The sequence below is a fragment of the Copadichromis virginalis genome, linkage group LG11, assembly GCF_057382275.1.
Source record: "Copadichromis virginalis isolate Kocher_CV1m ecotype Utaka linkage group LG11, C_Virginalis_male_GT1.1, whole genome shotgun sequence".
Lineage (NCBI taxonomy): Eukaryota > Metazoa > Chordata > Actinopteri > Cichliformes > Cichlidae > Copadichromis > Copadichromis virginalis.
In genome coordinates, this window is record NC_140628.1 from 23,981,605 (window position 1) to 23,991,303 (window position 9,699).

Genomic DNA, 9,699 nt, shown 5'->3' on the forward strand with positions numbered 1-9,699 from the left:
TTGCAGTTTTGTTTTTGTTTTTTGAGCTGATGAGCAAGCTACACATTATCAGATCAAGAGCTGTCTGAGAACTACTCAAAGAGAGGGAAACAGAGAGTGTGCAGCGTTTCCATGAGCAGTTTTTCTGCACCTTGACTCGTGTGTGTGTGTGTAGCATCAGCATCATGTTTTTGTTTATTTGTTTTGTTGGGTTGAAAATAATTAAATAAACGTGGCACATATCTCCAGCCATATGGTTTATTTATGCAGATGAAAAAGTGAGTGTGAATGTGTCTGACATCACAGTGTTTTTGTGCACTGTGCAAAAGTAATTGCCTCTGATTGTGAGTGAGAGCAGTGATTTTGCAGACCACCAGCTATTGTGAAAAAAAAAAAAAAGAGTGAAAAAGAGACAAATTACTACATTGTAGACGAAGAGAAATAATCATAGGAAAAAGGTTTTGTGTTGATCAGCCGAAAAACAACTACAATGTCATTTTCTGCTTTTAAGAAAGGATTGTTCACACAGACAGAGAGAGAGAGAGAGAGAGAGAGAGATGTGTGTTGATTAAGCAGTGATGATAATAATGAACATGTTTTAGTTTGTCACTTTCAGGTGAAAAGCAGACCTGTATCAATTTTCCACATGCAACAGTCGGAAGAAAGTTATAGTTTAACATCATTGGAAACATGCAGGCCAAGTTTCTGGCTGACTTATTTACAGTGCCATGTGTTTCTCAACCTCACAAGCGAGCTCACTCCTCCCTGAAGATAAGGAATGCAGCTCCAAAGCAATAACATGATAAAGAGACAGCAGCAAAGTCCTGAGCACAAAAAGTCCCAGCAAAGCAGCAGCAATGTGGATAAACAGCAGCAGAAGAAGAAAGCAAACCCATCTTCCTGTCTGATTGGTTGAATTTCACGGAGGGGCGAGCAAGATGGCAGCGTGAAGAGGAGTTTTTGTTTGAGTTCTCAGCACGAGACACTTATTTGATGTCTTTCTGGCCTTCGGGACTTTTTTGGAGATCAGCGCGCTAAACTTGCTGGATCTGAGGCCAGGGTCTGCGGCGGCAGCATGTTGAAATGCTCAAAAAGGACTGAGTGACTCGGGCAAGCCACATGCGGCTAGCGACATGAAAGAAATGGACCCTTCATGATGCGTTCAACGTGCCAGCGCTGTGGTGGGAAAGGCTCCATCATAAACACGCCCTGCGCCGAGGTTCAGGCCAAGAAGAAGAAGACGATGACTTCCAAGCCCAAGAAGGTCGGCCTCAGCGTGGGCGAGCTGATTGTGAAAGCCGTGGCCGCTTCCAAGGAGCGCAACGGCCTGTCTGTGGCCGCTCTCAAGAAGGCTCTGGCTGCCGGAGGCTACGATGTGGACAAGAACAAGGCCCGTGTCAAGACCGCCATCAAGAGCCTGGTGGCGAAGGGCACTCTGGTGCAGACCAAGGGCACCAGGACCTCCGGATCCTTCAAGATGAACAAGGCTACTGAGAGCAAAGCCAAGAAGCCCGCCGCGGCCAAAGCCAAGAAACCGGCAGCAGCTGCTAAGAAGTCGCCCAAGAAGGCAGCAGCAGCACTTCAGCTACTAGACAGGACAAAGCTGAAGGAGAACTGCCGGGACTGTTGAAGAGGGAGAGGACAAAAGAGTGAGAGGACAACAGAGTGAGAAGACTAGGTGAGAACACATAGGAATTATTTAATGTGGGAAATCAAAATTTGGGTTAGCAAACCTGGGGAAAAGAAAACTGACTGCTTAAGTTGGAAAATTGAGACGGAGTCTGAAACATTGCGAAAATAGAAACATATACAAAATCACACACACACAAGCAGAACATGCATTAACCCTACTAACAATTCCAAACACAAAATGACTCATGAAGACTCATAGCACATTAGTTAAGAAATGATTAAATAATAGCAGAGAAATGTGTAGGAAAGGCAGCTTTAAGAACATGCTCTGCTGGAGATGCAGCTCCACAGACATGCATTAGACCTGCCTAATAACACAAACCCATGCAATGAAAATTAGCTTGTTATCTTTCATCAGTGTTACAATAGTGTCAATTTAGCAGACACTTGTTATCAAATACTGAATTTATCCTAAAGAAAAAAATTGACTCTCCAAGTTGCAGGACAACAATTTAACTTTTGTGGGAAAAAAAAAATCCTGGTTTGATAAACCAGAGATCAGACAATAAATTTAGTGTTAAAATGGTAAATTGGGAGAAGCTTCCTGCTTGATTAATGCAGCACAAGTAATTTACTGTATGAGGGTAATTGTCTTTTGTGATACTATTTTGAACATGCTTTCCTGTCGTCCTGTCAACTTAGTGGGTTAATAGCTGATATGCAAATTAGTTGATCGGTTTTAGATTAATGAAAGGTGATTGAATTCTAGCACGAGTGAATGAGATGTGTTGGAGTTGTTGTGTTAAGTGGAAACTCTAAAACACTGAGTTTCCTGCTTTGATGTGCGAGTGAATCCTGTATTTAGATACACAACTCTGAATACGTCAGAACAAACTTATTTTGTGAAGTGCATGGCAACATGTTACATGTTTTATGATGAAGGAAAAAGGAAAATTGAATAAAATAGATCTGTTGCCTAAATGAGTGAAGAGCACAGACCTGGTGATTAAACTCATAGCTAATATGACATTAGGGTTATGTTGTGTGTTGTGCAGCTGATGGTTGATTTGGAGTGAATCTAGCTGATGATTTTTCTTTTGTTGTGAAGTCGAGCCTGCCGATTAGTATGATGGTATGATGAACCATGCTAATGGTATGATTTACCCTCCTGAGATGAGGAGTTTGTGTCATGACTTAACAAGGCCTTTTTATTTTGATACTTTTACAGTGCACTGAGAGTTTTGTTTGATAATCTGTTATTTTCCATTTTTTATCTTTTGAACAGACACTGATTTTGTTTGTCTATTTCTTTTCTTTAAGCAGATCCGCACGTCGGGAATTAAAAATGCTACACGTCGTCGAGAAAATTGTGTCAAGTGAGTTTTCTCCACATTAAATTGGGTTCTGGAGAAGGCCACTTATTATAAGTGTCCCAGCCTAAAACTGGATTCAGCGATGTAATCCTATCTAAAGTTCTTTTTCTTTTTTTGAAATGATGTCATTTTGCTGCGAGTGGAAACTAAAATGCGACGACAGGTTCCACTATCAGCAAACAAAGAAACAAACAAAGAAACAAAGAAAGAATGAATGAATGTATGAATGGAAATAAAATAAAAACAAACTGACTGACCGACTGGTAAAAGCTGACGAGACTTGATCACGACTCAAAGTTAATCTCCACCTAGACAGGACAAAAGGGTGGATGAATCTATATGTGTTTTTTGTTACAGGAGCAGTAAGATGACACCAACATTCGAGGGTGCATGATGATTTAACCTGTGAAATGCCGCTTTCTGTGTCTGTGCATTTACTAAGGGTGCTATTCCCTATTTTGTGTTGCTCAGAGATCACTGTGAGAAATTGTATACATCTGCGCAGCGCTAATATTTGCATTTTTTTTCTTACAGCATGCCAGTTCTTCATGTGAATTGATGATGCGATTTATACCAGGACAACTGGTTGATGTTCTTTCCCACTACAGGATTTCTGGGTTTATATGTGAATGACATTCTTTCCACAGCTAGAGATGGCTAACTTTATGGTGTTTTTATGGCACCTCTGGAACCTGTGTCTGACCTATGTCTGACCACAGTAATGTGTATTGCTAATGTTTGTTTTCTTTGAGAATGCTGTGGAAGATTCAGCTGAAACGGACAAGTGACATGGGTAAAACAAATAAGAGGTTACGGTGTTTATGGAAAAGTTTATTATGGGCTCTTAGCTGGCCACTTTGAACCCATAATAAATATATGAGTGGAGTGACTTTGCTTAAGGGAAGTCACCGATTACATTAATGTTAACTGAGCACATGGGATGATCCATGTTTGAGGCGAATTATGGTAATAATAGTGATTTAATGATTTGAGAAAACATGCACATGACACTTGTCTTGCCCGTGCTGTATGCTTATTACTCTTTTGATATAATTGTTTATACGTGTGAAGGTTGATTTTATTTCCAGATCTTGTGTATGCGGGCTCCTGGTGGAGCCAGTTTTTAAGACGGGGATCCAGGTTTGGTGAGTTGACGCATGAGCGTGTCCATGCGTCAAGAGGTGGGGTCCAGAATTTATATTAAACAATGTTTACTATTATTGTTGCAGTGATTTGTGTGATTAGCTGTTTATTTACAAGTATTAAATCTATGCAAGTGGTGCATCCATGTTCAGATGAGGCTTTGATGGCCTATAAGTGAAGTTCACTGAACTAAAGAATGTGGTTTGATGATTGTTGACATGCTCTCCAAATAGAAGTTTTTTTTGAAATACAGTGGTGCAGCAGTGAGGGGAAACATTCCAGGCATAGCGGACAGCCCAGGCAGTGGTTGAGGTCAAAGATCAAGCTGGTTGGGGCCCATCATGAAATCAGACCTTGGAGCCACAGCAAGGACCATGAAACTGCCTGCAAAATAGAGGAGAGGATCGTCCACAAGATGGGAGAGAGACTTCAGGAGGATCAGAGATCATCTTCAGCACAGCAGACATGACACAGAGAGCTGTGCTACTAAGCTTCCAGGAGATCAAGAGGAGACTTCCCACAGCAAGATTTTAAATAAAATGAAAGATTCAATATTGACGCTGAGGAAGACGACTAAGGTGTACGACATGCTCTGCCTTAAACCTTCAGCAGCGTTGGAACATAAACACTCAGGGGATGAGGAGCGTGCCAAGCTCCATCGACAGCGCAGAAGGAGTTCGAGGATGACATCATGATTCTGTGAAAGCACAGGAACCAGAAGCTATGGTGGTGATGACAGCAGTTTACTATGAACATCACCTAATGCAGCGCCACTATACTGTACATACGATGACACTCTGAAGGCTGCTGGGATCATAATAGCAGTAAGACAACTGAACCCTGCACCCTTTCCATAGAGGTGTTTCTCTGCAGAGCGTGGACAATTAAGGAGTCATAAATATCCCCCTCACAGGACGGAGGCTTGAATGAGGTGATGGGGGTTGGTGGAGGCCATAAAACTAGAGTGCTGAGAGGTCTGCAGCTTTGGAAATAGCTGAGACCCATGTTGACAAACAACAAAACCAACTGGTATGTTTGAATGTTTATTCTACATACATTTGGACTCTGGTCCTATGGACAATGATGGAAACATCTGGAAGAGACATTTATGACGCCCTGCAGAGCTCAAACCACCCTGCAGAGAGACATGTGATGTGCACACCCGGAGGAAGCACCACCAAGCTGAGATGTTTTTGAAAATGTTACTTTCTTATTTTCACTATTAAATTAACAATTTCTTTGGTTGCTTATAGGATGCAGTTTGCCATGAGATGAGATCAATGAATGGGATAACCGCTAATACATTTGTTAAATTGTGTATTTTTTCAGTAATTTAGGGTGATTTGACATATGCTGAGTATAAGAATGTTTGCATTGAAACTGTCAGACATGAGGTACTCATAACTGGGAACTTTTCTAGCATAAATGTCGAAAAGGGGGGAATGATAGGTTTTGTATTGTTGATTGTCATTTATGCTTAGAAATATTTAACCATAGATGCTTAGAAGTGTATAATCAATTGTGTAGTGATAAGTTGTGTGATCGTTAACAGGCTACAGAGGCTTGGTGTGTATTCCACACTGGAATGCACACCTGCATTTTGGGGGCATGGGAAAAGTTCGCATCTTGCCTTATTGTTTTATGGTAGGATTACCGTAGCTACGTTTGTTCTAGTCTAAGTGCTTTTCTGTTTAGATGAACTGCTGGACTTCCTCACCGGGGGGGGGGGGGGTCTAGTCTACCCTCTTCCTAACCAAGGATGTTTGCTTGTGTGCTTTTATGACCCTTTGATCAGCAGTACACCACACACACACACACACACACACACACACACACACACACACAGGCAAGGTACTCTTTGTGTGTATATAGACGTCACATGTTAGTGAACCTATGCATATTCATGTAACCACATTAAAAGGAGTGCTATGGGGAGCCTGGCTGAGAGTCTGATGGAGGTCAAGTGGTGGAACGACACTTGGCTCCAGCCAGGTCTCCCTCATGCATGAGTAAATATGAAGAAGTTTGCCTACTTGCGTCTTGCTTGCAGTGTAATTATATTGTCTTAACGTTCCAGCGAATAGGTTTATGCTACAAACCTAACAATGTCCAATAGCTGTTTGGTTTTTTCGGAGTGTTAAAACTTCTGGCCGATAGAACAAAAGGTTGAAAGTGGCCTATAACTTCTTCTTCTTCTCCGTCTCTTTCCCCCTCCTCCTCCTCTGTTTGACCCAAATCCCACCCTCAGTCCCAGTACCCCACAAGCACAGCAAGTTTTTTTTTCATTTAGTTTAATTTCCTCTGCTCTTTTCTATCTTACCGCCCTGCTGCTAGCTGCTACACCTTCGTCTGCTTATCACAGTTATGCACTCACAGACAGACAATGAGCTGCATGCATCCACACACACACACACACACACACACACACACACACACACACACACACACACACACACACACACACGAGCAGAGACATGGACAGAATTACATTAGAATTTCATATTCATTTGAACAGTGCTTTGACGTGGCTCCACTCCTCGCTGCCTCCTTCCGACCTTCCTCAGCTTACTTCCCCAAAAAGTAATGTTGGTTTCTATAGTAACCGCCTGTGTCTATGTTAGAGGGGAGTTTCCTCACGCTGACTGAAAACGATGTTGAGCACGGGGAGCCACGGAAATACACACACTCTCCCTCACTCACATGCTTGCATTCGTAAAACTGTTGATTAGCAATCACCGTGTCCTTCACACTGTTTATTTTTAATGAGCTCAGAACAATCTGTTGATTGGGTGATTCCAACAGGAGTAACACGCAGCATATTACAAATTGAGTATTCACATCAGATGGAATTTTTGTGGCCCTTTGTGTAATGTGAGAAAGGTGAACATGAATGTGTGAAGAGTTCTCTTATTATTTTGCACCTAAGTTCCTTTTAATTGTAGGTTATAGTTATTTTCCTTTTTTTGGGATAAATACATGAATACTCTTTTCTTTGTTGCACAGAACTATGACTGTGACTATTTTTGTCTGTGTTGTGTTTTGTTTGTAGCATTCTTCTTGATATGCTCGTCTCTCTGTTGGTGTGCTGCTGTGGTGCTCTCTTACTTTTCAAAGAAATGTAGGTCAGGTGGACTGGAGACTGTAAATTGCCTATTGTTGTGTGTTTTGTGCTTCCCTGCATGGAAAGGTCCCAGATATCTGTGATGTATGGGCATAAACAATGAACAAATTAATGAAGCCCCACGAGCCAGACTGAACTTTGCACCAGCTCGTTCAGACTCATCATTTTCACATTAATGCACTTTGCATAAATTGTTGCTCAAATGCAGAATTGCGATACTTGACTTTATGTAAAACACCAACTGAAATATGCATTAATATACTGCAGAACATTTCTGACAGGGGAAATAAATCATTTTGATCTCTGTGTAACGTATTTGGTAACGACTTGGACAACCATAAAACAACTAAGCGGCATCTGGCGAGTGATTGCATATTTACATTTTCTAAGCTTCTTCCTCTTGTTAAGTATTGACAACAGTCCTAGCACATTATTTGTCTCCTCCATTAAGAGCTAGCCTGTGATTGGCCGACACAAAGCAGAAACAGCCTGTGTTTACATCTCTTCTCTGCCGCCTTGTTTTTCTTCCTCCAACTCATTTCTCTCACTCACTCTACTCGTTGCCTTGCCAAATATCTGCACAGATATTCTGCCAATCATATTTTCTTTCTCCACCTTTCTTCTCTCTTTTCCTCCTGGTGTCATGTAGTAAGGATGTAGAGCTGCAGTTAGCAGAGTGTGACCAGAAGGGGGTACAGTTTGACAACCTCCGATCCCTCCCAGTGACTCTGCAAGCTCCACTCCATCTCCCTAAATGTTCTCGCACACAGGGACATTCACAGCTTGCAGACTATTTCAGCTTCATCGTCAGAATAATTAATGCAGGAAATGATCACCGAGACAAGAATGATTAATTTTGAGCTCTGACAACACCGACATGACCGATTGTTGGTGCTGGGCCACCAGGCTTTTAATGCTCACGGCCATCCAGGGATAGCATCCATCACGGTGACCCTCACTCCTGCAGAGATGTGTTCAGTGTGTGTTTTTATGTGGGTGTGAATGCCAGCGTATGTGTGTGTATCATTAAGCATATGTTTACTAATTTAGCAGCCTTGTGACTGTGGAGGTAAGGGGTTACTATTCTGAGATAGTAAAAGATGTTTAGCAGAGCACAACCACCTGAGACCTCTGCAGCTTTCCTGACATGACCTGCCAGGGGCACGAGCTTTCACATTTCATCAGATGGAATTTTTGTAATGTTAGAAAAGTGAACTTGATTATGTGAAGACTTCTCTTATTATTTTGTAATAAAGTTCCCTTTAATTGTAGATGTGACTGTTCCAGGTTTTGGATTGCACAATAGGTTATAGTTATTTTCCTGAGAGGGGTGACATCAAAATTTAGGATAAATACATGAATACGCTTGTCTTTGTTGCACAGCATACTGTGACTGTTACCATTTTTGTCTGTGTTGTGTTTTGTTTGTAGCATTCTTCTTGATATGCTTGTCTCTCTGCCGGTGTGCTGCTGTGGTGCTCTCTTACTTTCCAGACAAATGTAGGTCAGGTGGACTGGAGACGGTAAACTGCCTATTGTTGTGTGTTTTGTGCTTCCCTGCATGGAAAGGTCCCAGATATCTGTGACGTGTGGGAATAAACAATGAACAAATTAATGAAGCCCGATGAGCCTAAATGCGTAAATTGGTGCTCAAATGCAGAATTGCAATACTTGACTTTACATAAAACACTTTAAAATAAGCTGTGTATCATTAAGCATATGTTTACTAATTCATTGACCTTGTGACTGTGGACGTGAGGGGTTACTATTCTGCGATAGTAAAAGATATTTAGCAAAGAACAACAACACCTGAAACTAGCTTTCCTGACATGACCTGGCAGGGGGCTGTGCTTTTACATTTCATCCTCTTTACCACATTTTTACCTTCACATATAAAGATTTTAGCTCTCTCTATAGCACAGTATGACTAAGGTACTCTTGTTATAAGGTTTAAGGTAAACAGTCCCTATTATAGTGGCAGAACAATCAGGAGTGGGGAAGACTGGATGATAATAAAATCATTTGTCGATATTAAGTGTCCATATGATAATAAATTAAACTGAGAGTGCTTGCAATTGTGTTTTGCACAATTACTACCTCCATTTTGGAATGGATCATTTCTTAATCTTGCTTCTCTCACAGTTTCTCCCAGTTATTCTGCCAAACACAATTAAAACATTCATCTGGAAATAAACAGTTCTTCCATTTTTGAGTTTTAGTCGTGCCAGCTGGTTACTTTCAGCTAACAAAAATAAATAAAATCTTGGGATACATTTTGGACACTGACAAAAAAAATACCCAGAAGTCTGTTTGACATAACTTGTGTGTTGTTGTTGTCTTGTGTCCCAGAGATGCCATCTGGCCTGTGCGCCACGCTTTGTGTCAGCATGTGACAGGACACGACTTGTCACTGTGGGCTCCCAGGGGATGCTGACTAGTGGCTCAAACACT

The 9,699-nt window shown here is 41.5% G+C and overlaps 1 pseudogene; it reads left to right on the top strand.

Moving 5' to 3' along the window:
- The first annotated feature begins 804 nt into the window (after window positions 1-804).
- On the top strand, window positions 805-2,128 carry LOC146698667 (histone H1 pseudogene; annotated as a pseudogene).
- The last annotated feature ends 7,571 nt before the right edge of the window (window positions 2,129-9,699 follow it).